Raw genomic sequence first — 26,960 nt, 5'->3', positions numbered from 1 at the left:
GCCCGGAAGCTGTTTTGCGCTTCCGGGTCAAGGGGGTGGGACCCATGGCAAAGGGGGGGGTTTAAGAGCCTGGGGAGCACGGAAAGCGTCCTCTTTGTGCCCCGCGCTTCGCAGGCACGCTCCTCGCCCTGCCGTGGGGCTTCTAATTTTCTTTTCTTTATTTCACTGCAGGTTTCGCTTCCAGGTGTCCGGGACTCGGAGCGGCGGTCGGCGTGCCCATCGATCGTGAGGAGTGATTGGGGACTGCAGCCGGAGCTTCGTGTCAACTGTTGCGGTGTGGGGAGCGAAGCGGAGCATTGGGCATCAGGCACAAAGAGCGGATTTTTATGCGGAAATAGGTCAAACGACTTACAGGTACGTTGCGGGCTTCATGGTACGCCGCTAGGAGATTGGCCCGGCAGAGCGAGAGGAAGCGGGAAAATATACTCATAACGAGCCTCTCGGCAATTAGGGCGGTGCGAAGCAGGGTCAGCCCGGGCAGCGAAGGAATGGGAGACCGGGGCTGGGTATGCTTTAGCAAATAACGGATTGCTGTTTATTTAGCCGGGGGCAGACTATAGTTACATACTAAACAACTGTAATTGCAACTTGAAAAGGTCAGGCTGGGGAAAGTGTGATTCTGGGCAAATGACTGTGCATTAAACACAATTGTTTGTAAGGTGGGATTCTGGGCAAATCACTTAACAAGGTGAACTGTGTTGGGGCCAGAGAAGGTTTGATAGCTGATTCTGGTTAAATTTTTTTTTTTTTTTTGCACTTGATAAAACAATTTTAAGATAACAGTATTTTCCTTTTACAATAGCGTGTTTTGCATCAGCATACCTTCTGATCAGGCCAAGTTTTACATTATACTCTTTGTATAGCAGTTTGTTTTGCTTAGCATACTGTTGGCTACGTCCCAGTGACAGCCTTTTGATTAAGAGACCCTGCGGGGAACACATTTTTGCGTTTAAATCAGCCCGTGTGATTTAATAATATCAATGCAAAGCATTTAGGAAGCATTTACACAATTTGGGACAAAAAAAAAAAACAACCTTTTGAATAACCTGAATTCGTTTTTTTAACAATTTCATTTTAGGAGCAAAAGACAAGGGCCGCTGCGGACCGGGTAGCTGGGGAGCTCACGGTGGACGGCGGATCCTGAGGACGCGGGCAGGCCTGCATTTCACTGCTTCTGGTGGGCCGCGGGGCTAGAGTTCGCTCGCTCAAACACTCCAGGCTAGCTGGTGTGTGCGGTCACAGTTGCGTGGTGCTTACGGCCAGCTTGTGAGCCTCCGACTTGGACAGGTACAGCTCACATTGTGCCGGTAGCTAACAGAATGCACTGTGCAGTGTAGGTGTCAGAGCAATATGTCTGCCAGACGGGGTGCAAGGAATTCGCGCATGGAATTAATGTTTAGAACAATGATGCGCAGATGGTCAGCAATGGACAAGTGATTGGGGAAGGTGGACGAATTGGATAGGACTGTCGCTGAGCAGGATGCGAAGGTTGAGGCTCAGGCAGGTCCGACGGGAAGGCCTAAACAGACCATAGTACCCCCCAAACCAAGAGGGGATTTCGAGACGCCACCGAAACGTAGCAGAACTTGGAAGGGTGGTGGTTGCCCTCCCAAGCCCATTGTGGGTGGGTGGGTGCCCGAGGCCGGTACCGAATAGAGCGCCTGTGGCACCTGGGTCACCCACCCCCGCTCCGCAAATCCTAGTGAGCGTGCCAATAGTGCCAGTCATGCCACCCAGTAACCCAGGCCCTGTCATTGTCCCGCTGCTGGTTGCGCCACCGATTAACCCAGTCCCTGTCACTGTCCCGCCGGTACTTCCAGCAAGCCCATCACCTGGGGCAGGTCATGGGCCACCAGAATTAGCGGCACAGATAGCCGCAGTGCTTCCATGGTTGGGGATCGGGGGAATGTTACCCACGGCGGCTGACCCTGGTGCAGAGGCACAGAGAATGGTTGCACAAATCATGTTTGTCCATCACTTGTTGTTTTTGCGACTAGGGGCGAAAGCAGAACGCTGGGCACACCGATTTCTCCCCAAACAGGTCCAGCGCACGGCGGGGGCGCAGTCAAGTCCGTGGAATCAACACACCCACAGAAAGTGGTAAGGAGGTTGCCCTGCCGATATTGGGCGAAGGCGCAATTCCCTCCAGGGCTGAGAATTTGGCGCAGCATGTTTCTCAAAGTGTGAAGGAATTGATTTGGGCAGATAAATATATTAGTATTTTTTCATTGCTGATTGACAACAGGGAATGGGAATATGCTAAATCACAGAAAAAGATGATGTTGCCTAGTGAATGGCGATCTCAGTTATACAAATTTAGGGTAGAGGAGACGCTCATCAACTGGATCAGGGCTTTTTCAGTGTTTAGCACAGTCACCGCCGAACGTGACCCCGGTATGCAAGCTGAGATGGCTTGCTATCAGAGCAGGATTACAATGTTTAATGAGAATCATGGGGGGATGCTTGGAAAGAATATGACATAGCTTTCAGGAAAGCGATGGAGTTTAGCAGATCTTTAGCTTGGGACAAGGTTGACTCTATTTCCTGGCATTCTCAGTTTGAGAAGGGGCACTCTGCAGGGACTAGCACACACTGGAACAAAGGCTACTCCCTCAAGCCTCACTAGCCCTTTCAGCAGCCCTTTTGGCCAGCGCAAGGCGGGGAAATGGCCAATAAGGTCAAAGGTAATAAGGGTGGGAAGGGAGTGTGCTGGGATTTCAATAGGTGAACGTGCAACAGGGCACCGGGCACTTGTAAATTCAGGCACGCGTGTTACATATGCGGCCATCCTTCCCACCCAGAAACGGCATGCCGATCAAAAGGCAGTGCGTCAGGTAACAGAGGGAGGAGAAAACCAGAATAGCGGAGGACACCCCCTTTATTGCGCACTCACCTATTATCGTGGATGCTATGATCCCTTGGCTTAATAGATACCTAAACCATACTGCCGCTGGGACGCTCCAAGAAGGTTTCACACACAGTTTCCGGATTCCAGCTGGGGGTTATACTGGGACACCGCAGTGTAAGAACCAACTGTCAGTTAAGAACAACCCCGGGGTGGTGGCAAACAAAACAGAGAAAGAACTGCGCTTAGGTAGAGTAGCGGGGCCTTTCGCCCACATCCCGGTACAGGATTTTGTTTGCTCGCCTTTAGGAGTGGTCCCAAAGAAAGAAAAGGGTGAATATAGGCTCATACACAATCTGTCAGCACCTAAGGGCCTATCATTGAATGATGCGATTGATGAGTCCGTTTGTAGTGTGAAGTATGCGTCTTTTGACCAGGCAGTCGAAATGTTGAGAGTTTTGGGCCCTGGGGCACTGATGGCAAAATCAGATATTGAACTTCCAGTACATCCAACAGACCAACACTTGCTAGGTTTTTCATTTGAAGGCAAATACTACATGGATAGGTGTATGCCCATGAGTTTCTCTATCTCATGTGCTTATTTTGAAACATTCAGCTCTTTCCTGGAGTGGGTCCTGAGGCAATCTACGGGCCACCAGTATGTCATGCATTACTTGGATGATTTTCTTTTCTTGGGTCTGGCGGGCACACAGGAGTGCGCGAGGGCATTGCAGGAATTGTGCGTGCTCATGCGTGCTTTTGGGGTCCCGCTCGCGCAGGGAAAAACAGTAGGGCCATTGACATGTCTGGAATTCTTGGGAATTGAATTGGATTCCAGGGAAGGCTGTTTTAGGTTACCCAAAGAAAAGATTGAGAGATTCAGGGCGACCCTTGAACTATGTTTGCTGAAAAAGAAAGTCACTTTACAGCAGTTGCAACAGACAGTTGGCCAGTTAAATTTTGCCTTGAGGGTCATACCTATGGCACGTCCATTTTCCCGCTCCATTGCACAAGCCATGAAGGGCCTGCGGGACAAACATCATCGTACACGACTGTCAGTCGAGGTTCGCCAGGACATGCGGATATGGATTGCATTCCTGGAGGATTTCAATGGCAGAGTACTGTGGGGTGCCCCCACGCTGACCTCAGCAGAGTTAGGACTATGGACTGACGCTGCCGGCAGTGTAGGGTTTGGCGCCATACTTGGCAATAAGTGGGTGGCCCAAAGATGGCCCAACTGGTGGGAAGAGAGCGGTTTGACAGCAAACATTGGGTTCCTGGAACTGTTCCCAATCTGGGTTGAGTTAAAGGTATGGCCCGAGCAATTGGCCAAACGATCGGTCATTTTCTGGTCAGATAACATGACCGTGGTGGAATGTATCAATCAGCAGGCAGCGCGGTGTAAGTTCATACTGCGCCTGGTAAAGGAGATTGTGCTGAGTTGCATGAAATTGAATGTACATTTCAGGGCCAAACATGTTCCAGTGGTCTTGAATAACACAGCTGATGCCCTTTATCGCTTTAAGATGCATGTATTCAGGGAACACATACCGGCTGCAGAGGCCTCCCCAGCTCACTTCCCATCGACACTTTGGCAGATTGGTGCCCCCAAATACATGACCCCGTGGCAGCCAGCCTAGCTCCCAGGACCAGGACAGCTTACGAAGGGGCGTTCAGGTCTTACTGTGCATTTCTGAGTCATGATTGGGAGGACAGATGGGATCAGGAGGCTAGTTTTAATGGGTACATGGACACCTTACACAAGGAAGGGCGCTCAGCGGCGACAGCCAGCAGACATAAGGCAGCAGTATCCTTTTTCGCACAAGCAAGGGGAGCCAGGGATCCTACGGAGAGCTTCATAATACAAAAGGCCTTGGAGGGATGGCGGCACTTACAGGCAAACACCGCCGATAGCAGAAGACCGAGTGGTCTAGAACGGTTTGCAGGAGTATTCCTCGCCCTGCCCAACACATGCAGTTCTTCGGGAGAGGTGATATTATTCAAGGCTACCTTCTCCCTGGCCTTCTATGGAGCTTTCGGAGTAGGCGAACTAGTTGCTAGCAACAAACTTGACACAATAGGAGGTCTTCAGCTGAGAGATACCAATATACGGGGTGACACAATGTGGGTCACCATCCAGAAATCCAAGACTGATCAGGAGGCCAGGGGGGAGAGTTTAGTACTGCATCGGGCACTGAATAACCCGTGCTGCCCGGTGTCACATGTAGAAGCGTTAATCAAGCAACGAGCAGGTGAGGCAAAGGGCGCATTGCTAATGCATGCGGAGGGTACCCCTCTGACCAGGTTTCAGTTCCAAAGAGTCTTAACTATGTTTATTGCCAAGGCAGGTTTAAACCCCAAGGAGTTTGGGACACAGTCTTTCCGGATAGGGGCAGCCACCGAGGCCACTGCAAGGGTTTGAATGTCAATAGTGTGAAGAGGATTGGGAGATGGTCTTCCAATGCATATAAGCGTTATGTGAGGTTGCAGATGTTGTAAGGTCAGTCGGCACCCCCTGACGCCTGCTTTGTCTATGTTTATCTTCTAGTTTCTCGGGCCTGTGACGCAAGGCGGAAACGTCTTCAGGGTCATCGGAGCCAATCATCAACATCTCAACAACAGCAGGAAGACAAAAGGAGGACACCTGTAGTATGGGTAGTTGGTCATTCTTATGTTAAATGTGATAAAACAATTTTCCTTGCAGGAGAGGGCAGACGCAGGGCGGAGTGCGGGGATCTCAATGTTTCCTTCCATGGCAGAGGGGCGCTCCGCCTTAATCAGCTTAGGGGCTACATGTCAGAGTTACTCAGAAGACACACCTCACCGCCCTCAGTGGTCATCCTGCACCTGGGGGGGAATGATTTAGTCGACTTGGGCAGAAGGGTCCTTTTGGAAGAAATCATCACAGCGGCAGGTTGGCTGGCGAAACTGTTACCGGATTGCACTACAGTGTGGTCACAATTGATACCGAGGCTTCAATGGAGGGATGGTGAATCAGTCAGGGCGTTGAATCACTCGGTAAAGAGGGTCAACAATAAAATAGACAAGCTTTTTCGAACTCCTCATCTACAGAGTATACCTCATGGGTGCATTTGGGGGGAACAGTTCTACTTGCGGGATGGGGTCCACTTGACAGAGTCAGGGAATGCCCTATTGATAGGGAACATACTGGCATGGGTAGAAGGTTTTGCTAGGAGGGTATGACCTTTCAGTGTAGGCAGTTGGGGTGGCCAGATAGTCGGTCAACTATGCTGGCCTGTGGCGGTAAGGTCATAATCGGTGAGCACCAATTTAAGGTCGTTAGGGGCCGGCACCATTAACGAATGGGGCTGCCCTGGGGGAGGGGCCAATGGTCTCTCCTTGAAATTCAGGGGCAGGATATCTGCTTGCTTGGAAGGGTGCGGGGGAGGGAGTCACGCTTTCCTCAGGCTGGTAGCCACCCCGCACATACACTATGACGTCAGCAAATGGCGCAAGTGTAAGGGTCCTCCTTTTTGGTTAAATGGAGTTCACAGAGCGTACGAGGGCAACCAGGAGAGGGACGAACTCTCCCGGTAACCGGGCCCTTGTCGTGCATTAGCACTCAGACGTGAGGGCGTAGCTGGGTAAAGGATCTGACACCGGTTAACGACCTTGCCGTAGGACCAGAAATTATTAGAATGCAAAATTGATATGTAGGATGTTAGATTCGGTTAGGAAACACGCTGTATTAGACATTTGTTAAGGTTAGCCCATCATACCTGTCTAACTCGCTGTAAATCTAATGTCTGAATTTTGCATTTAATAATTATGTAAATAATGTTCTTTTATTTAATTTTGATTTTGTTTTCATATTTTAATAAATACGGCTGGGGGGTCGCGAGACCCCCTGCCTTCCAAAGAATGCTGTTGTTTGATTGATAAGTGTTTATTACAGTTCGCATGATAAGGCGGGGGTGGCCGGCAGTCCCAGACCATGAGGATTTACTTGCCTTTATGTTATTGCACGTCTTGCCTTATGCCTGTACCACATTATATGGCCTCATCAGTCGGATGCATCTACGATAGAGATTCTTAACAGGAATCATTTTGTGGCGGCGTACCAAGGAGTGTTTTTGTGAAAGGGACCAGCGTTGATATCTGACCTATTTGCAGGTTTATCCTTATGTCCCCACCTGGAGGTTAACGTGGGACTGATATTATATTCTGCCATATACTGTTTTGGGATATATACAGAGACAAAGGAAAATATGATCAGTTATTTATTGAAATGGCCGACTCTGAGAGGTGGACGCTTGACCGAGGGTCGAGGGCGGTGTTAGTGCTGCTGGATCTTTCAGCAGCATTCAACACCGTCTCTCATAAGATCCTGCTGGGAAGGCTGGAGGACTTAGGGCTGGGCGGCTCTGTGCTGAAATGGCTGTCATCCTATCTGTCTGACCGCACACAACAAGTTTTCACCCCTCCTTTCACTTCCTCTGCCAGACCACTCAAATGGGGAGTCCCACAAGGCTCTTCCCTAAGCCCGCTTTTGTTTAATGTTTATTTTAACCCCTTGGCCAAGCTGATTGCTCAGACTGGGATTAAATCCACATCCTATGCTGATGACATCCAGCTACTCTTTACGTTCGATACCCCCTCGGCCTCTGCCTTTGATCCGCTGAAATCCTGCCTTAGAGATATCTCTAATTGGATGGATGCTAATTCCCTCCGTCTTAATGCAGGCAAAACGGAGATCCTGTTTTTTAATTCACCTTCTCCCCTGGATTCTACTCTGTGGTGGCCCGAAGATCTGTGCCAAGCCCCCACGCCTAAAGATTCGGTGAGAAACCTAGGAGTACGCTGGGACAACCATCTCAGCTTCAACACCCAGGTACAAACAGTCGCAGCCTCCTGTTTTGCTGAAATCAGAACAATTAAACGGCTTATTAATTATCTGCAAGGAGGACTGCCGTAAGACTGTGATCCAGGCATTAATCATATCCCATCTTGATTATGCCAATGCCCTCGATCTTGGTATCACAGCTGGCCTGTGCCACAAACTACAGGCGGTCCAAAATGCCGCCGCCCGGCTGGTGGAGAGAATCCCTGTAAGACATCATATCTCTCCTCATCTCCGTAAACTGCACTGGCTTCCCATCGCGAAAAGATGCGTTTTCAAAGCAATGACGCTGGCTTTCCGTGCATTTAAAGGCAACGGCTCGGCCCATCTGAAAAACACCCTCCGTCCATATGTCAAATCCAGGGCTCTACACTCCCATTCCCTATTTTTCCTTGACACTCCCCGATTTAAACGATCCCGGGCAGGTGGAAAAACCTTTGAGGTTTGTGCCACTCAGCACTGGAACAAGCTCCCACTGGCTCTACGCACCTGCCAAGCAGAACCAGCATTTCACAAATCCCTGAAAACGCATCTCTTTTCCACCTAGTCTGGTACCCCGACCCGTTCCTCTTGTTGTCAGTCGTCAGCGCCGGGATGCCCCGTTGGGGCCGCTGCGTGCTTTACAAAATACACAAATGAATAAACAAATAAATTTATACTGATTCCAGATTTAGCCTCTGTGCTATTAAATTGTTGGATTGGAACCACTGTATTATATATTCAAGAAAAAGATTGTGAGATATGAAAATATTGATCTAATGCGCCCTTCCGAAACGCGCGTCGGCGTTTTACTTTTTTTTGTGTTGTGTTGTGTATATATTTTTGAATAGTTTCTGAAGTCTCCCTATTGTGTTGAATTGTTTCTTCTGTTATTTGATTCATGTAGTGAGAGTTTGTGAGATTGGTAAAACAGTGTGTTTGGATGAATTGTGTGGTTGGTTTTGATTGGGCCTTTATGTGTGATGTTTTGCTTGGGGGTATTGTATATAGTATAAATATATGTGTATAGAATGTACATACAAAATTGCTACCACGATTATGATATATCATAATTGTTTTGTTCTTACGTATCAGAAAATCATTTGAATAAAAAAGAAAATATGTTTTGTTAACATCTTCTGCTTTGGGACAATGTTATTTGTTGAATTGATGTAGGATTTTTGACCTAGATTTAAAGGATTACTAGTGAGAGGTTGTGTTCATGTGTTTGTCTGAAGGGCTGGCCCTCCAGTGGTGACTCAAATGACGTAAATAATTAATTTACTCTCTTAATTTCTATGCAGGTAAGTACTTAATCAATAATAACTCAATCGGAAAGAAAGAAAACAGAGTCCGTGGTGTTAGAGTTCTTAGGGGTTTTATTCCTCAAAAAGGAATGGTCTAGACCAGGATATCATGTTCTGACCACCACAAGGGTGTCAGAAGGGATAGAGTGAGCGCGCCACAATTTATTGACAATACATAGCTTATATACTTAATTCATGTCATACGAAACAGTCATAATGGGCGTAACAGCTGAGAGAAGACAAGATAACAGTATACACGTGTGACAAGTACGTAATCAGAAGGCGTGAACTAGAGGTGTGTGCTAGAAACGTCACAGGTAGGTGTCACAAAAGGGTGGCACTAACAGAAATGTTGCAATGTCAGCAGAAATCGGAAGCTTGGATGCGCGCGCAGCTGCATGACGTGTGATTGACGTGAAGCTGGAGGGTGCAGGGGGCTTGACATTTACACTGACGGAAAGAGACAGAAGTCTGGCATGTCAGATCAACTTGTGCTTCTATCATATCTGATATCTGGTGTTTAGGAACTGAGCTATCTGGGCAGAAAGGTCTCTAGGGCAGAAGCTATTCTATACTAACTGTGAGTGCGTGTATAAGCGCCTAAGTGTCTGCATGAGAAGCGTGGGGCACAGGGCCTTCCATGGAAGCATGGCAACAGAAGCTATGAATTACTTGCACAGAGACAGGTCGGCCCTTTGGCCCTGCAGCTGAAGAGGGATGTTTACTGAAGCTAGCAGGCAGGAATGTATTTTCGGGGAGCGGAACAGATAACTCGAAGGTTATAGTCAATCTTGGCAGGCAGCAGGCTGGGCTGAGCACGAGAGGCCGCGCTGAAAGTAAGTCAGAGTTCACGGGTACAGAGGCAGCCTGGGCAGAGGCCCTTGGAGTCAGAAGCCAGAAAAGAGGCTCGGTAGCAGAAATTCAGAGCCTACTCAGCTAGAGCTAAAAAACGTAGAAGTACACTACAAAAAGACGTTGGCATAGCATACTCAGGAACGGACCATCCAACCCATTCAGGGTGGGTCTGAAAGAGGACATGTTAACGTTGGACGCAAATGTATTTGCATCTTCATAGCTGGTACAGGAGGGAAGTTACATGCACTTTAACTCGTACATGGAGACGGTGGGGTACGCGCTAGGGAACACAACTTGACCATAAAATTCTATATTTCCTCATTCCCTCCTTGTTCCCTACGGACCCTTCATGACATATCGATCATCATAAATTGATCAGTTTGTTCTTGCAGCATAATTTGTTCATCTTTCTTTCTTTGACGGTTTGAGAGGAAACTGGAATGTTCAATGCACGATGTGGCACACAGTCCACATATCGCCGGCCCACACTGTAGGCACAGGCAGCAGCTGAATACTATGACAAGGCCAAAACCTAGGAAGGATAGGATCTTCCATCCCCAAGCAGTTAACGTTGTCCAGAACCAACCGGACCAAGTCCAGGTGCCTGGGTTCTGATGTATCAGATTTGCAATTTTATGCAGACGGGTAATAGCTTGATAGACAGATGGCGCGTTTTGTGGGATGAAAACGCAGCAACTTGACCCGATGACCTTACAGGCTCCACCTCTATCTGCCAAGATGACGTCAATAACAAGACGATTTTGAAGGACAACAACCCGCATAGCAGATTGCTCCTCTGTTAGGTTTCCTAAGGCGGAGGCAGTTTCATGTACTACTGCTTCAAGTGTTCTAGTTAATCTACGTATTAATTTACTGTTTTGGACAGGTCCTAAAAAGAAAAAGAATCCTTTATTAAAATCAGTGTACTGTTCCCATGCCGTTTCTGTGTAGTCGACAAGTGGGATATCTCTTCTGGGTCTATTCTTTACTAGATTTGTATTTCTATGGTAATCAGGGGGAGCTAGGAAAACAGGTGGCAGAAGGAATGCAATATAACAGGTACCATCCCAATCTGGAGGCAAGCGTATGTATGCGGTATGACCACAAACAAAATAGGAATGACTGATAGCTTTGAAGGACCATTTACCATGATCACTGAATTCGACCACAGTAGTGCATTTACTATGACCTAAGTGTACTGAACCTTTCTTTCGGACACATAATTCACCAGTAACTGGTAATACTAGCATATGGGGCAGGACTGGTGCAGCCTCGGATTCAACAGTAAGGATCATAAGGCTAATTGTGTAGTTACCTAATCCATATACTTCATTTTCTAGATCAGTTCCTATTCGAGTGGGGAGTCCCTCCTTATCAGGGTAACAGACGTCGAGCAGGACTAAGTTCAAGTTTCCCCAAACCCAGCCCCCATCGAAAACAGCAATATCAGGATCTACGGAATTAATTATTTTAAACCATGCCCCACAGGAGCCATTGTGAGTGAACGGATACGGAAAGAGGGGAAGGGCTCCCTTGTAATTCTGGTAGGGAGGGAGTCGGCCACATATCCAGCAGTCTGTAGCATTGTTAGTCTGATGGGAGTGGTGTAACATACTAATGAATGTGTTGTTGCGCAGCGCAAGTCTGTAAGAGAGTTCGTGTAGAGGTAACTTGCTAAAAGTGTGTTCAGCAGAGACATTGTAAACAGATTGTTCACGCCTGAAAATAGGCCAGTAGATAGGTAGCAGAATGCTAGCAACAATAACTAAGATACTCAGAATAAACATGATTAATAGTGTCACTATACAGTGACTACGAAGTGATTTACAATATGCACGTTTTTTGGATCGTCTCTCTCTCTCTCTATCTCGATCTAGGGGATACATGTCAGAGACTATTTAACCGATTCACCTAGGGGAGGACTTAAACAATTAAACTGTCTGACTTGCTAGATCGGAGTTTCGACCTATACTCCTCTTGGGGAGTTTTTTCTCGTTCGGTAACGGTAAAGTCTTTCGGCTCAATACAGTCTTTGGTGGGGGTGGACGAGTCTCGGTCTGGCTTCAGTTCATGAAATTTTTTCACATGACTCGTATGGACCCACCCCTTTCTCCCTTCGATCTTTACGGCGGTCCTCGTGGTGAGAAGGACGGTCTTCGGTGCTTTCCAGCGGGGCTCCAGCGGACTTTTCCTGTCGAAATTTCGCACCAGTACCAGGTCCCCAGGACGGACCTCATGCGGCTTTACATCAGTGTTGTCAGGGAAGGCTGCGGCAACCTGTGAACGACATGATTGGAGTGCAGACATCAAGGAGGCAAGGTAATCTGTCAACATGTTACAATCAACATCAGTGATCTTTTTCGGAATGGGCGTCCCCCACATATTCGGTGGTCTGCCAAAAACCACTTCGTACGGGGATAGCCCTGATCTCGAATGGGCAACCATTCTCATGTAGAATAGTGCCACTGGCAGGGCGACTATCCAGTCGACCCCTTTCTCCTGACATATTTTTGCAAGGCGGATCTTTAGTGTCTGGTTATGTCTCTCTACAAGGCCTGCGGCTTCAGGATGTCGGACACAATGAAACTTCCACTGATATCCTAGCAGTAAAGAAACCTGCTTCATTAACTCGGACGAGAAGGGTTGTCCGTTATCTGAGTATACGACACGAGGCAAACCGTATCGTGGGAAGAATTCACGAACCAACTGCCTGGCAGTGGTCGGAGCAGTGTAGTCTGGGACTGGGTATGCTTCGGTCCAGCGGGACAGAGCACAAACAACTACAAGGACATACTTGAATCCTCGACAACGGTTCATCTGGATATAATCCATCTGGAGGACTTCAAAAGGGTGATCGGGAGGATGAAATCCACCTTGCTCTACAGGGACGCTTTTACCTGGATTGAACTGACAACAGATCATGCAAGTACGCACTTTCTGTTTTGCAGCTGCTCGTAAGTGTTTATTGTTCCAAAGATTTTGTAAACTGTCTAACATCGCTTTCTCTCCTAGATGTGCTGGGCTATGTGCTGTATTAATCATGACTTGAACCATAGAGTCAGGGAGAAACCATGTAGATTTTCCCTTCGTCATCCAACCTTGATCTGTCTGGATCCCTCCTAGTTCAATCCATTTCTTTATTTCATCTGCGGTAGCATGTGCCTGAATATCAATTACATCTAGGGCGGGATCCTTGACTGCCATACACTTTGTCGGTACTATTGTCTTTGTTATGTCAGCTGTCTGAGTGTGAGTCAATGCTGTATGTTTCGCTGTCTGATCGGCCAGGTCATTTCCCTGGGAAACGGAATCTGTGACCTTAGTATGTGCTTTACACTTCATGACCGATATGCCCGAGGGCAAATGTATTGCTTCTAACAGTGCTTCAATGAGGGGACCGTGTTGTATCTTGGCACCGTGGGAGGTCAGGAAACCTCGTTCTTGCCATAACATGCCGAAGTCGTGTACGACTCCGAACGCATAACGGGAATCAGTGTATATGTTAACATTTCTGTTCTTGGCTAGTATACAAGCTCGGGTCAGAGCGATGAGCTCTGCTGCTTGAGCAGACAGTGTATCAATACGATGTGTTTCTTTAACTTCAGTTTCAGTGGTCACTGCATATGCGGCCACTAATTCTCCTGTACTTGTTCTCATGCATGAACCGTCCACATAAAGTGTCAGGTCTGGATTTGTCAGCGGGACATCTGTTAAGTCTCGTCGTGGCTTTGTTACTGCATTAATGATTTCTATACAATCGTGCGGGGCTGAATCTGTCATAATTGTAGGTAACAGTGTTGCGGGGTTCAGAATACTGCAGCGCCTGATTTCTATGTGTGGCTGGAATAACGTTAATTCATAACCTGTCAGTCGTGCTATGGTCAGGTGCTGAGTCTGGGTTCTGTTTAACAGAACCTCTACAGAGTGTGGAACTTGTACTGTTAATTGATGGCCTAAAACAATTGAATCGCTCTGTCTGATGGCTAACGCTGTTGCTGCTACTGACTTCAAGCACGCAGGGAGTGCCTGGGCTACTGAATCCAATGTACTTGAGAAATAAGCGCAAGGCTTATGTGAACCTGCTTGACCTTGGGTGAGGACAGACAACGCTGTACCATCACGTTCTGTAACAAAAAGTGTAAACGGTTTGCTGTAACATGGTGTCGCTAAAACTGGTGCTTGGCATAAGGCTTTCTTTAACTCTTCAAAAGCTTGTGTGTGTTCCTGATTCCAAGGAAGGACAGTCGAAGTCGCTGCCTCCTGTGTCGTTAACTGGATGAGTGGTTTAGCTAGAAATGCATATTGAGGAATCCATTGTCTGCAGTACGAGGTGAGGCCTATGAAGGCCCGCACTTCCTTTTGTGTCTGGGGTTGTGGCATATTTAAAATTAACTGAATGCGATCGGGAGTGAGCTGTCTCCCCACTTTGGACAGCAAGTGACCCAAGTACACAACTTGCTGAACACAGAATTGTAGCTTCGAAGGAGACACCTTGTGTCCCTTGTCGGCCAGAAAATGTAAAACTGTCAGGGATGCTTGTTCACATTCGGGCTCACTTCGTGCGGTGATCAGTAGATCATCGACGTATTGCAGTAAAGCGGTGTTAACTGGCATTTGAACACAATCTAGTTGTCTTTTCAGTGCTTGACTGTAGATGCTGGGGCTTTCTGTGAATCCTTGAGGTGCGCGTGAAAATTTGAAGCTGCGTCCATTTAAACTGAATCCGAAGAGATATTGGCTCTCTGGATCAATAGGCACGCTGAAGAAGGCGTTCTTGAGGTCAATTACAGTAAAGAACGTCGCTTCTGAATCAATAGCAGTCAATAGGGATGAGATATCGGGGACCACAGGGTACTGTGGTATAATGCATTTATTCAGTTCTCGAAGATCAATCACCAGCCGATATACTGGCGGTGCATTGGGATCAGTACGTTTAAGAATCGGAATGATCGGTGAATTACAGACATTGGAGTCGGTCTCTACGACCACTCCTTGGGCAATGAGCTCTTCAATGATTTTCAGTAAAGCCACTACAGCATCGGGTGGTAACTTGTATTGTCTGATTCTCGGTAAAACAACACCTGCCTTGAGTGTAACGCGGTATGGGGTGATATGCAGTTGGTCCTTTTGCCCACAAATAATCTGGCACATTTTTCAATCTGACATCGAATTCTCGCAAAACATAATGACCCTTGAAATCCCGTAGAAAGAGTCTAACTCCCTCCGGGGAACAGCATATTATAGCTCCTAGAGCCTTCAATGTTTTAATTCCTAACAGATTTTCTGGACATGATTTTGTAAGTAACAAGTCTGTAACACGGGATAATGGACCCACAGCCAGGGGGACTGGTTCTGATACTTCATTTACAATGGGCTGTCCTGAAAAACCAAGGGAAACATTCTGTGAGCCTGAGAGGGGTGCCCCTGGGACTTCATCATGGCTGATCGTAGTGCGACTTGCCCCTGTGTCAATTAAAAACTTTCTGTCTTTTCCCAATACGTGACTGTGTACATAAGGACCTTCTTGATCTACAGGAATTTCAATAAAAGGCAAGCCACCTTCCCTCTCTAGGCTGTTTCATGTATATCGGGGGTAATCTGGGTATGCGGACTGGGCATACTGGTACATCTGCTGTGAAACTTGCTGAGACGCGGCAATGGGCTGTGGCTGTGGTACCGCTACTGTCTGTGCTGAAGGTGAAGAAGCATGCATAGGCTGTGTATTCTGTGTATTCTGTGAAGACTGATGCTGGTTATGATCTTGTCTAGGCGGATGCGGTCGTTCTTTAGTTTTACCTGTGGCTATATTATGTTTCAGGACTGGGCATTCATGTACGTAATGACCTGGCTGCTTACAGTAATTGCATGTCCCTTTAACGGGAGCTGTAGTGTGACTTGTCTGGGTCCCACCCTTCCTCTGACCATCGGCTGGGACCGTCTGGGCTACTAACATTTTCATCTTCGTGTCTTTCATGCGTTTCTGTTCCTGATCCTGCTCTTCTCTAATTCTGTTCTGATGATATTGGAGCATCTGTAACATCTGGGATGGTGTATTTGCCTGCCAAGTACTTTCAACCTTGTACACTCGGTTTTTAACTAATGGTAGGGAATTCTCGACTAGTTTTGATACAAAAAGGTGCGGATATGACTCGCTACTTGGTTTGAGGCCACTATTGATAATGAAACATTTCTCGAATCTTGAATAGAAGTCACTAGTATCTTCATCATGTTTCTGTTTACAGGACGAGATCGCGTCCCAATCTTCCTTTCTAGTTGTCAATAATCTTGGCAGGACCTGTACTATTAAACCTGGTAATGCTTTAGTTTTGTCCCCAAGGCCTACCCCTGGGACACGTTTGCTTTCTTCGTCTTCTATCTCTGCCCATGCAATCTTTGTGTCTCCCACCTCCCATTCCTTTTCCTTTAGTTTCTCGTAGATGCCCGTGGGCAACAGTACTTTTAACATTTTCATGATATCATCATATGTGTAATCCCCCATCAGTAACATGTCTTTAAGCTCTCTGTGAAAACCTGCGGGATCTTTATCATGACACGGTACTAGTTTCTTCATTTCTAACAGTTCTAACTTGGTCAGAGGCGTGTGTACATATACACGTTTCAAAAGGTGATCCGTACCCATAACAGGGTGCACTTCTCGTAAGGGGTTCTGACTTTCAATGCCACCCCCGCATTGCATGTGATACATTTTTCTTTCTGGAGGCGGGGCGGGAACATATTCGGAGCTTATAAAAGTGTCATATCTACGGCGTTGTTCTAGAATTATTTGAATTAATTTGGTACTTAAGCCTCTCCATCTATCCATGAGTAGTGCTTCTAGTGTTTCGTGTAGGGGACCTGGATCAGAATGATGGTTTCTGTATTTGATAAGGAGGTGCTGAATCATGTATACACCTGCTAATTTCTGCTCGTCTGGGGAAAGGTTCAGAAATGTCTGTGCTACTGTGTCATCATTATATATGTCTGTATTTTCGGCCCATGATACGGCTGATCGGGCTAGTTCTTGTTCATCCATAGAGTTGAGTACATGGTACCCTACTCGGTCTCGCAGCCTTTTATCAGTCTCCTGAAACTGATGTTCAGCAGAATTCGGGTTTGTCAAGGCAGAGAAAAAAACTCTCTTGCTTTCTGGACGGATGCCTTTCCTAAGGTACTTTCCCTTACCTACATATGCTATAGTATCTGCAGCTCTTTCTGGTTCTTCAAGTTCTTCTTCCTCCTCGGAGGAAGCTTTTTCTTTCTCTTTTTGGTGTACTGCTAGCACTGCTTTCCTAATTTTCCCACACATACTGACTATGCAAGTCCCCTTGTCGTGTTTTCCTTCAGCTATATTTTGACCCCACTTGTTCAGTGCGTCTAACTCACTCTGGTCTGTTCCAGGCCTGTCTCGTTCTCTTATTAGGCAATTTATGAAAAAACGTAGTATCTGTGCTTGAATGTCGACTTTCTGTTTCCCCATGGCCTCCTTAATACTGTCAGGGTCTTTCCCTGTCTGAACAAACTCATATATTCTATCTAGGCGCTCCTTCATTCCTACATAACATAGCAAGATATCAGTAGCAGATCTTAACCGTCGTGATGCCAATATCATTAGATCGTCTTTTCCGGGTACTGGATCGTATCTGCAAACTGAAATGTTTTCTTTAAATGCGTCAAAGCGGGGTGACCTGAACGTGAGAGGACTCTGCATATCCCTGAGATTTAATCTGTGTGTCAATGGCGGGGTCCGGGGACCCGCGGTCGCACCTCCCGAAGCGGAGGCTTGTGCAGTATCTCCCTGTGGAGTCGGTATCTGAACTTGAATTCGTCGTTTAGTTAGATCAGGTAAACGTGGTTTCGGTAGGTCTATTTTGGGTGCGGGAAGTGGCGGGGCTGGCGGAACGGGGGAAGTCTGTTGCGGTATTGGCGGAACATGATCTGGGGGCGGGGTGCGAACAGGCAGATTGGTGTAAGCCGGTGCTACATCCTCTAGATAAGAATTTAGGAATATATCTTTAGTAGTCTTATGCATTACTTTAGTTGGGATCAATGGTGGCGGTAAGTTTTTCGGTATTTCTGATAGGGCCTCAGGTGTACCCTCGGCCGCGAGATACATACCGTTTACGAGATTGTGTTGTGCGCGGTCTATCTGTTCAGTTTTTACTCGGATCCCCTCGGTAACTAGTTCGTTTTCTTGGGCTCTCTCTGATTCTTTAAGTCTATCTTCTCTACGTAGTTCTCTTTCAGCACGCTTATGTGCTTCCTTACGCCAAAATTCTATGGCGTCTTTCTGAGATTGTCTAGCTTTCTTTTTCCATAATGCTTCTTCTACCTTCATGATGCACTCGGCATCCCATGTTCCGTTAACGGGCCATCTGTGTCTTTCGTCTAGATGTTTCGTATAGTCGGCCCATAAATCGAGATACAATATGGCATCTATGCCATGTTTATGGTACATGAAGTTACCTGGAGTGTCCCTAGGGGGAATAGGAATTTCTTCCTCCAGTATCCCTTTCCTAGTTCCTATCTGCTTTAACTTGTTAAAAAACGGCATCTTGTCTACTTGATACTGAATGCTCGATCCTTGCTACTTAATACTGAATATAACTAGTTATACAAGAAACACAATAATGCACATTAAAAACGGTCACATTCATACCACAACATTAATCACATGAAAAGACATTTGAGACATAGATGACTACCCCCTATACTGGATGTACTGCTAAACAGTACAGATACACTGGTGTAACAGTGCAGAAATTCAGACTAGATATACTGCTAAACAGTACAGATACACTGCCTAAAAACAGTGCAGACCGGACTTGTGTACCCAAACCCGTCTAGATACGTCCCAGCAATGGTACTCACCGGGAAGCACGGAAACAGAAGGCCTCGGAAAACTCGACTGGACTCGACTCGACACTTCGGAAAACTTCGGAAAACTTCGGAAAATTTCGGAAACCTGGTGGGCCTCTTGACACCTCGGACCTTGCTTCTTTCGGCTAGGCTCTGGTCGGGATCCTCCGCACTCCTCACCGCCTCGTCTGGGTACTGATCGCAGTCTTCGTCACCTCCGTGGGTCAGAGGGAGATGCAGGAAATCCTGCCGGTACGCGTAGTTTCCATCTAACTGATGGCAGGGGACATAGTTTGCAAATGCACCAACCGGCGCGTGAGGTGGGGGAGGGGTCCCTATTCGGGCGTCAAAATGACGTAAATAATTAATTTACTCTCTTAATTTCTATGCAGGTAAGTACTTAATCAATAATAACTCAATCGGAAAGAAAGAAAACAGAGTCCGTGGTGTTAGAGTTCTTAGGGGTTTTATTCCTCAAAAAGGAATGGTCTAGACCAGGATATCATGTTCTGACCACCACAAGGGTGTCAGAAGGGATAGAGTGAGCGCGCCACAATTTATTGACAATACATAGCTTATATACTTAATTCATGTCATACGAAACAGTCATAATGGGCGTAACAGCTGAGAGAAGACAAGATAACAGTATACACGTGTGACAAGTACGTAATCAGAAGGCGTGAACTAGAGGTGTGTGCTAGAAACGTCACAGGTAGGTGTCACAAAAGGGTGGCACTAACAGAAATGTTGCAATGTCAGCAGAAATCGGAAGCTTGGATGCGCGCGCAGCTGCATGACGTGTGATTGACGTGAAGCTGGAGGGTGCAGGGGGCTTGACATTTACACTGACGGAAAGAGACAGAAGTCTGGCATGTCAGATCAACTTGTGCTTCTATCATATCTGATATCTGGTGTTTAGGAACTGAGCTATCTGGGCAGAAAGGTCTCTAGGGCAGAAGCTATTCTATACTAACTGTGAGTGCGTGTATAAGCGCCTAAGTGTCTGCATGAGAAGCGTGGGGCACGGGGCCTTCCATGGAAGCATGGCAACAGAAGCTATGAATTACTTGCACAGAGACAGGTCGGCCCTTTGGCCCTGCAGCTGAAGAGGGATGTTTACTGAAGCTAGCAGGCAGGAATGTATTTTCGGGGAGCGGAACAGATAACTCGAAGGTTATAGTCAATCTTGGCAGGCAGCAGGCTGGGCTGAGCGCGAGAGGCCGCGCTGAAAGTAAGTCAGAGTTCACGGGTACAGAGGCAGCCTGGGCAGAGGCCCTTGGAGTCAGAAGCCAGAAAAGAGGCTCGGTAGCAGAAATTCAGAGCCTACTCAGCTAGAGCTAAAAAACGTAGAAGTACACTACAAAAAGACGTTGGCATAGCATACTCAGGAACGGACCATCCAACCCATTCAGGGTGGGTCTGAAAGAGGACATGTTAACGTTGGACGCAAATGTATTTGCATCTTCATAGCTGGTACAGGAGGGAAGTTACATGCACTTTAACTCGTACATGGAGACGGTGGGGTACGCGCTAGGGAACACAACTTGACCATAAAATTCTATATTTCCTCAAAAACAGGAACTGTGAATCTATCAAACGGGATCTCCATTATTCATTATTGCGTTCTTATCAAATTTATTTGTGGGAAGGGATATGGCGCTGTTGAGGAGGACTATGGAAATCTTTTTTGTTTAAATCAGTTTATTAACATTTTTTAAAAAAACAAAGAAAACAAACCAATAAAAAACATATCTAGTTATGACACGTCACACAGCTGCTTTGATTAGTATGAGAAGGTTCATCGCGTATAGTACAGGTTGCACAAGAACATATGAAAATGAGGTTACTACTTGCAAAGTTCTCAATGAAAAATCAGAGTGGGCAAATCAAGCAGGCATGATGCAGTAATTAAAGCAGTGTATATGCAGCGTGATGCAAAGTATAGTAAATGGTGTAGCATACAGAAGATACAGTGTGTCATTTCTGCTAAACTGTACATCGAGTCGCACCCAGCCATAGCATCCACGTGTGTTACGTAATGAGTATGGTGTATGACACATTGGTCTGATCGAGCATATAGCTAAAGGTTTCGGGGCATAGAGTACCTTATGGCTGCTGAAGCTAGTATGTAGAGGATATCAATAAGGGGTGTTATGTGGAGGCCTCCTCCGTGGAGAAGGGGGTGCTTTGAAGTGTGTCCTCTTTATGAGGACGATCCCAGGCAGTAGGCGGCGGTGTGGGGGGTGATTTCCAGCTTCTTGTCCCTTAACAAGTGAGTGACCCAGGCCCAGAATCCTATTCATGGCTCTGTGTTTGTTATCACGGCATCGGATCCCCAATATACAGGTTTCCCATGAATGTAGGGCCCGATTTACAGAACTTACTTAAGACAAAATCCTAAACTTACTACCATTTTGGTATTCACAGAAGGCACTTACTCATTTTGGTATTCACAGAAGTTAGGAGTCCTAACTTTTGGACTCCTAAATGACTTCTGTGAATACGGAAAGTCTTAAAGTTAGGATTTTTCTCAGTTTAGGAGTAGTAAAGTTAGGACTCCTAACTTTAGGACTCCTAAACTGAGAAAAATCCTAACTTTAAGACTTACGGTTTTCACAGAAAGCATTTAGGAGACCTAAAGTTAGGGCTCCTAACTTTAGGACTCCTAAACTGAGAAAAATCCTAACTTTAAGACTTCCGGTATTCACAGAAGGCATTTAGGAGTCCTAACTTTACTACTCCTAAACTGAGAAAAATTCTAATTTTAAGACTTTCAGTATTCACAGAAGGCATTTAGGAGTCCTAAAGTTAGGACTCCTAACTTCTGTGAATACCGAAATGAGTAAGCGCCTTCTGTGAATACCAAAATGAATAAGTGCCTTCTGTGAATACCAAAATGTTAGTACGTTTAGGATTTTGTCTTAAGTTAGTTCTGTGAATCAGGCCCGAAGAGCTAGATGTCCCCTGTAGTGTACTGAGTCTAAACCCCGTGTCAGTATAGGTGCAAGGAAGGGCATGTCCACAACGTGTGTAGAATGTCAGCGTTAGTGAGGTGTCTTCGGGTACAGGTACCAACTGTGCGCAAAAAGTATCAGTTTATTTTACATGGGGCTAGGTAAGCACAATGAAGAATGTAAAATTGGATAAGGCGGAGGCTAGCATTCCGCGCATTGGCTCTTAAGTGCCAGGTTTCACGCCCCAGTTGGCCTGAAAGTGACTGAGTAAAATCTCATAGATTTCACTCAGTTACTTTCAGGAGGCGTTCCTGCGCAGGAACGCCCCCCCCCCCTCCTTATGGCACAGGGCTTTACAACGTGACGCATCTCCTAGATGCGTCACGTTGTAAATAGGGCGCATTGTTTGCGCCGCCGTTGCATCAAATAAACTGACGCAATTGCGGCTCAAAGAGGCGCAAGGGCATCATAAATCAGCCCCATAGAACCCAAGCCAAAAATAGGCACAGCATAAAATTGGAAGACATCCTCCTAGCAAACTGAGGGCTGAGAGTAGTCAAATATGTGTATGTACGTTGTTGCTAAACTACCAAAACAACCCTCCAAAGGAAACATTGCAGTGCTGAAACTATACCTTCTTTCATGAAATCTTCATCTCACCCTCTGGCAGCAAAGCACAAGATCCTAGCCTTACTATAAAAGGAGGAGCAAGTATTACAGTTAATATGGTCACAGAAAAAGAATTAAAAAGAATGAGAGAAACAATCCAATTTCAGAAAAAGGAAAGTATGTTAACTAATGATAAGAAATACGTTGAAAAAGGGGCGATTAATAAAAATACTTTCAGCATTTTGAATGAATGCCGAAGGGAGGAAATGTAAATAAAGGCTCCGCTTGAAATCGAGGCACATCTATTGTATAAGGAAAAAAGAATACCAAAATGACTATCACTATTACATTTCTCATCGGCATTTGGCTAAAATTGGGATGCAGACTATGGAACAAAAACTTTGCCAGTGGGATAGACCTCAAACAAAGATTGGATTGGATAGTAAGTTCAACTCAGTAAACCACAGAGTAAAGGAGAAGAACAACGCTTCTAAAGCAATAGGTGTCTAAAACAGCCCCTCTGTGGTCGATCCTGTATCAAGATCTTTTTCTGTTGTCTCAACTTTAAGTTTTTTTTAAAGAGATTCCATATTGCCGGAGCTGGAAGGTCTTGAAGGCTTGAGGCCAAATCAAGGTCTACAGTTTTAAGTATAAGAAGTGGAACTCCCAGTTCGAGTTACTTGCAAGAGATGTAAGGGTGGGGCAAACCTTCCCTTGCAACTTTCCAAGATCACTTTTCATATTTTTCAAACTTTGAGGAAGCAGAGGAGGAGCGTGGCTTAGCTGGCTGCAAGATGGCCGCACTTTGAGTGGGCTCTTCTACCCAAGCCGCTAAATCCGTCGCGATCCTGCAAACTCTGGGGGGCTGTCCCTCCACCTCACGCCATCCTGATTCCCTGCATCCGGGGGCATCGATTGACACCGACGGGTGCTCCACTTCAGCGCTGCACTGCAGCCTGATGCCTTTCTCGATCCTGGGTGCGGCTGCCGGGCCTGCCTGATGGCACGTGGTCTGTAACTGCACCAGGCCGCTTCGAGCCTACAGACTGCCTACATCGCCTTGTAGCACGGTTGCCGTTCTCCCACAGAACTGTGCATAGAGACCTGGAACCTTGGTGAATTAGGGTGACCCAAAACTCACCTTAGTATCCAAAATCCCCTTACCGAACTAGCTACAGTGTCTCATTGGTCATAACAAAGTCCCAATGACTTAGACAAACCAGAACATGAACTTAGGGTACATCAGGTATAGTGGAACACATGAACACTCTTTCGCTCTATAATCATTTCAAACCAGAACGGGGAGTAAAAGAAGACACGTGCAATTTGGAAGTATTTATTATTCAATGCAAGGTTCTCAAATGCAGTATCTTATATAATACCAGAATACATATTATAAAAATCAGAGTTATCAGCATAGTCACTAATCCATAGTAAGCAAACGGTGATAGCATATTATAATGCAAAAATCAATAGAAATCTGTATCACCTATATTTCGCGCACCCTATTTAGCATACTATATTATATCTAAGAAGGTCTCATTTGGGTTTTAGCAGGGCGGACCCATACCTCTAAATGTCAGTAGGAGAAGATCACATCATCAGCTACCAGCTCCCTGCATGCGAAGCACCATCAAGTGTGTTTTTGCATTCTCAGTAACTCTATCTTAAACCCGCTTAGAGCCCAATGTTGGCAGCAACTATATTTGTGTTATGTCTAGTGGTACGAGGATCAGAGCTCCCAGCAACCTTGTGTTAGGTTATTCTTAGAGGGTTTAGCACTCACTGTTCAGACAGTGTACCAAGCACGACTGATATCAGAGCAATAACATCTTATTCTCAAATAAATCACATCTTTCGTCTAGTTTGAAAGCTACAATAACAATTATGTGTCATGTGCAAACTGAAGCCAAAGGAAAATATGTTGTTTGAACATTTAATAAACTCATGCTAACTTAACACAGTATATAGAAAAGCAGCATCTATATGACACCCCCCCAATGATCCGAGGACGGTCAAAAAATATATAAGCCAGTACTAAAATAAAGGCATAACATGAAATCAGAGTTCAACAATATTGAGCCAAGCTAAAAATGTATATAAAATGTATTTTAAAAATATGTATGAATGCCTATAGTGGCCAAACAAAATGTAATATAAGTCTTGAACTTGAGGCCAAATATAAAATCATAGGCCTAGATCATATGAAGTTGAAAGTTTGTAAGAAAAAGGCACCATTCAGAATTACTAAAAAGTCACGTGCCATTATAATGAAAGTCTCCAAAGCAACTCATGGGTGGATAGAATATGCAAAATAGGTAGCAACAGCATCCAACATGAAATCACTGTCATCATCCGAAAACAGTTCAGCCATCCAATTAATCAATGGGAAAGAACATACGTGCTCCTCCAGCACCGGACACTCTAGCAACATCAGAGGACAACTCGGTGAGTTCTCAAGAACACTATGTGCCAGAAACTCATGCGCCGCTGTGGGTATGTCCCACTGACCCATTAGTCCATGCATCGATGCCAAGGCCATAATCCTTTCGCTAGAACAAACCAACTCGTGAGCAACTACGGGGCCCATCAGGTGATTAAAGTCGACGTCAGGAGATAACGGCAAGCAGAGACACAAATCAATGGCCCAGTCGAAATCGCAGCTCAGGCAATGAAACACAGGCTGGACACATGTGAAATAGGAAAATCGAAACGATAATCCAAATGCCGTGCTTAAAGTCGCAAGCGGCAGGGTGCCATATTAATCAAGCATCCGGTTGCGAAACAGTGTCAGAAGGAACTGAGCGGCTTCTTGCGCAGGATGGGCCTCCATGTTTTAGGAAGCAGAATAATATCAAAACGCCTGCAGCTAAAGCCAGCAAAACAGGGAATCCGCCAAACAAACTTGAAAATATAGAATGGAAGAAAGCGGGGATGACACCAAAACTCTTTTCAAAAGTAGTCACGAGACCACTGCTAACCAATTTAAAAAAATGAGCTAAGCCAGACGTGGAGGAGGCATTAAAGATTTGATGAACTAATTTGCAGAAATGAAACGGCAAGTCAGTATTTAAAAGTGCCTGCACCTCTGTGCGTGTGTTAGCTATGTGAAGGACATAAGTTTCACGGGCCGAGCTCAGGGCCACTTCCTTTTGAGACAAAAGAGCCCTTATTATGCTCATACCATTGAACTCCGCTTTCAAGGTTGGGATGCGCGGCCAGATGGAAACATCTGAATTCCCATTTGTGGGAGGGTATAGCACATTTTTGCAACACACCACACGTTCTGATACAGTAACCACATAAGTGATACCAACCATTAACCCACAACACTCCTCGTTATTCAAAAGCAATTAACTACCTTTTGTCAATAATGTAAACGTGGGAACTATTGCTGAAACTGGTGTGCCTTTTAAAACACAGGCTAAATTAGGCCGGTCCTGATTACAAGAACCATGCAACTGAATGTGTCTGCATATCAGTGAACGGTCAGGCGACTGTGTGCATTCTTCACCATTTAGATTCACTTCCTTTCCATCTTTCAGACATCTGTATGTGTATGGTAAAGACCATGCCTCATGGAGGAAAGCACTGCCTAACGGTTCATATCGCCCTATTGCAATATACCGCATACAATTAGTAAATTTGTACAAAGCAAATGGTAACGTAATAACTCCATGGATAAGCCATGTTGCAGCAGCTGCCTCAGCTACAGAAAAGGGCAAAGATTCTAACTTTTCAATGTGTAACATGGAAAATGATGCATCTCGCATGGAAAGCATGCGCTGCTTGTCAGTCAAATTAAATGGGGCAAATAGGGAGGACACGTTCATGTAACTCCAGGGCACGCGGCCCGCCTTAAGAGTCTGTAGTGTCCACGCAAACTGCATCACAGAACGCAATTGATTTTGACCATGGTACAATACAGACACCTCATCATTCACATTGTCAACTACAGAAGAGACAATGTTATTCAACAAGTAAATTTGGGAAGAAAGCATGTTAATACTGTTATCGACAACTGCAAGCACTTTTTCCAAATTTGCTTGGTCAATCGCCCTTAGGCGCTTAGCAGCCTCAATTTGTGAAAGTTTCCAAATTTCATTGTAAACCGCATAAATCCACTGTTTAGACCTACCATTAGCCGGGCCTTTTATAAAATCATTTAAATCCACATTATCATTTAACTGAGACAAATGTAGTTTAACTGCAGCTAACGTGGAATGTTGTAACCAATTCTGACACAGTTTCCTCACAGAGTAAGTAGTGACAGTATAATCAGTTTGAAAACGGGGATCAGGTCTGACTTGAGTGAACCCTTCAGCCAAACCCAGAAAACGACGTTGGCAAGAATCAGCACTTCTATGCCACATCAGCCAACCCTTCGGATCCAAACTGGATACATTAAAGGATGAATTATGCAACAGAGTTTGTAACTCACGAATGGACAATTCAGTATAATTACCCCAACCTGAATATTCTTCCAATTCGGGGATAATTGGTGTATTTAATTTTTTAGAAGTAGCCAATCCAAAGCATGTTGTTTGGGAAATAGTAGAATTTAGAAACAACATGTGATTCGGGATGAGACATGCACGGTGCAAAGCCTCAGTGCCTTGTACCTGCCAATCTTTGGTACCCCAAACTGATTTAAGGTCAATTGTTCCTTTCCATAACTCGTAGCCATCTACAGC

Source organism: Lissotriton vulgaris, chromosome 2_1 (genome assembly GCF_964263255.1).
Source record: "Lissotriton vulgaris chromosome 2_1, aLisVul1.2, whole genome shotgun sequence".
NCBI classification, from domain to species: domain Eukaryota; kingdom Metazoa; phylum Chordata; class Amphibia; order Caudata; family Salamandridae; genus Lissotriton; species Lissotriton vulgaris.
Note: the sequence above shows the minus strand (reverse complement) of the source record.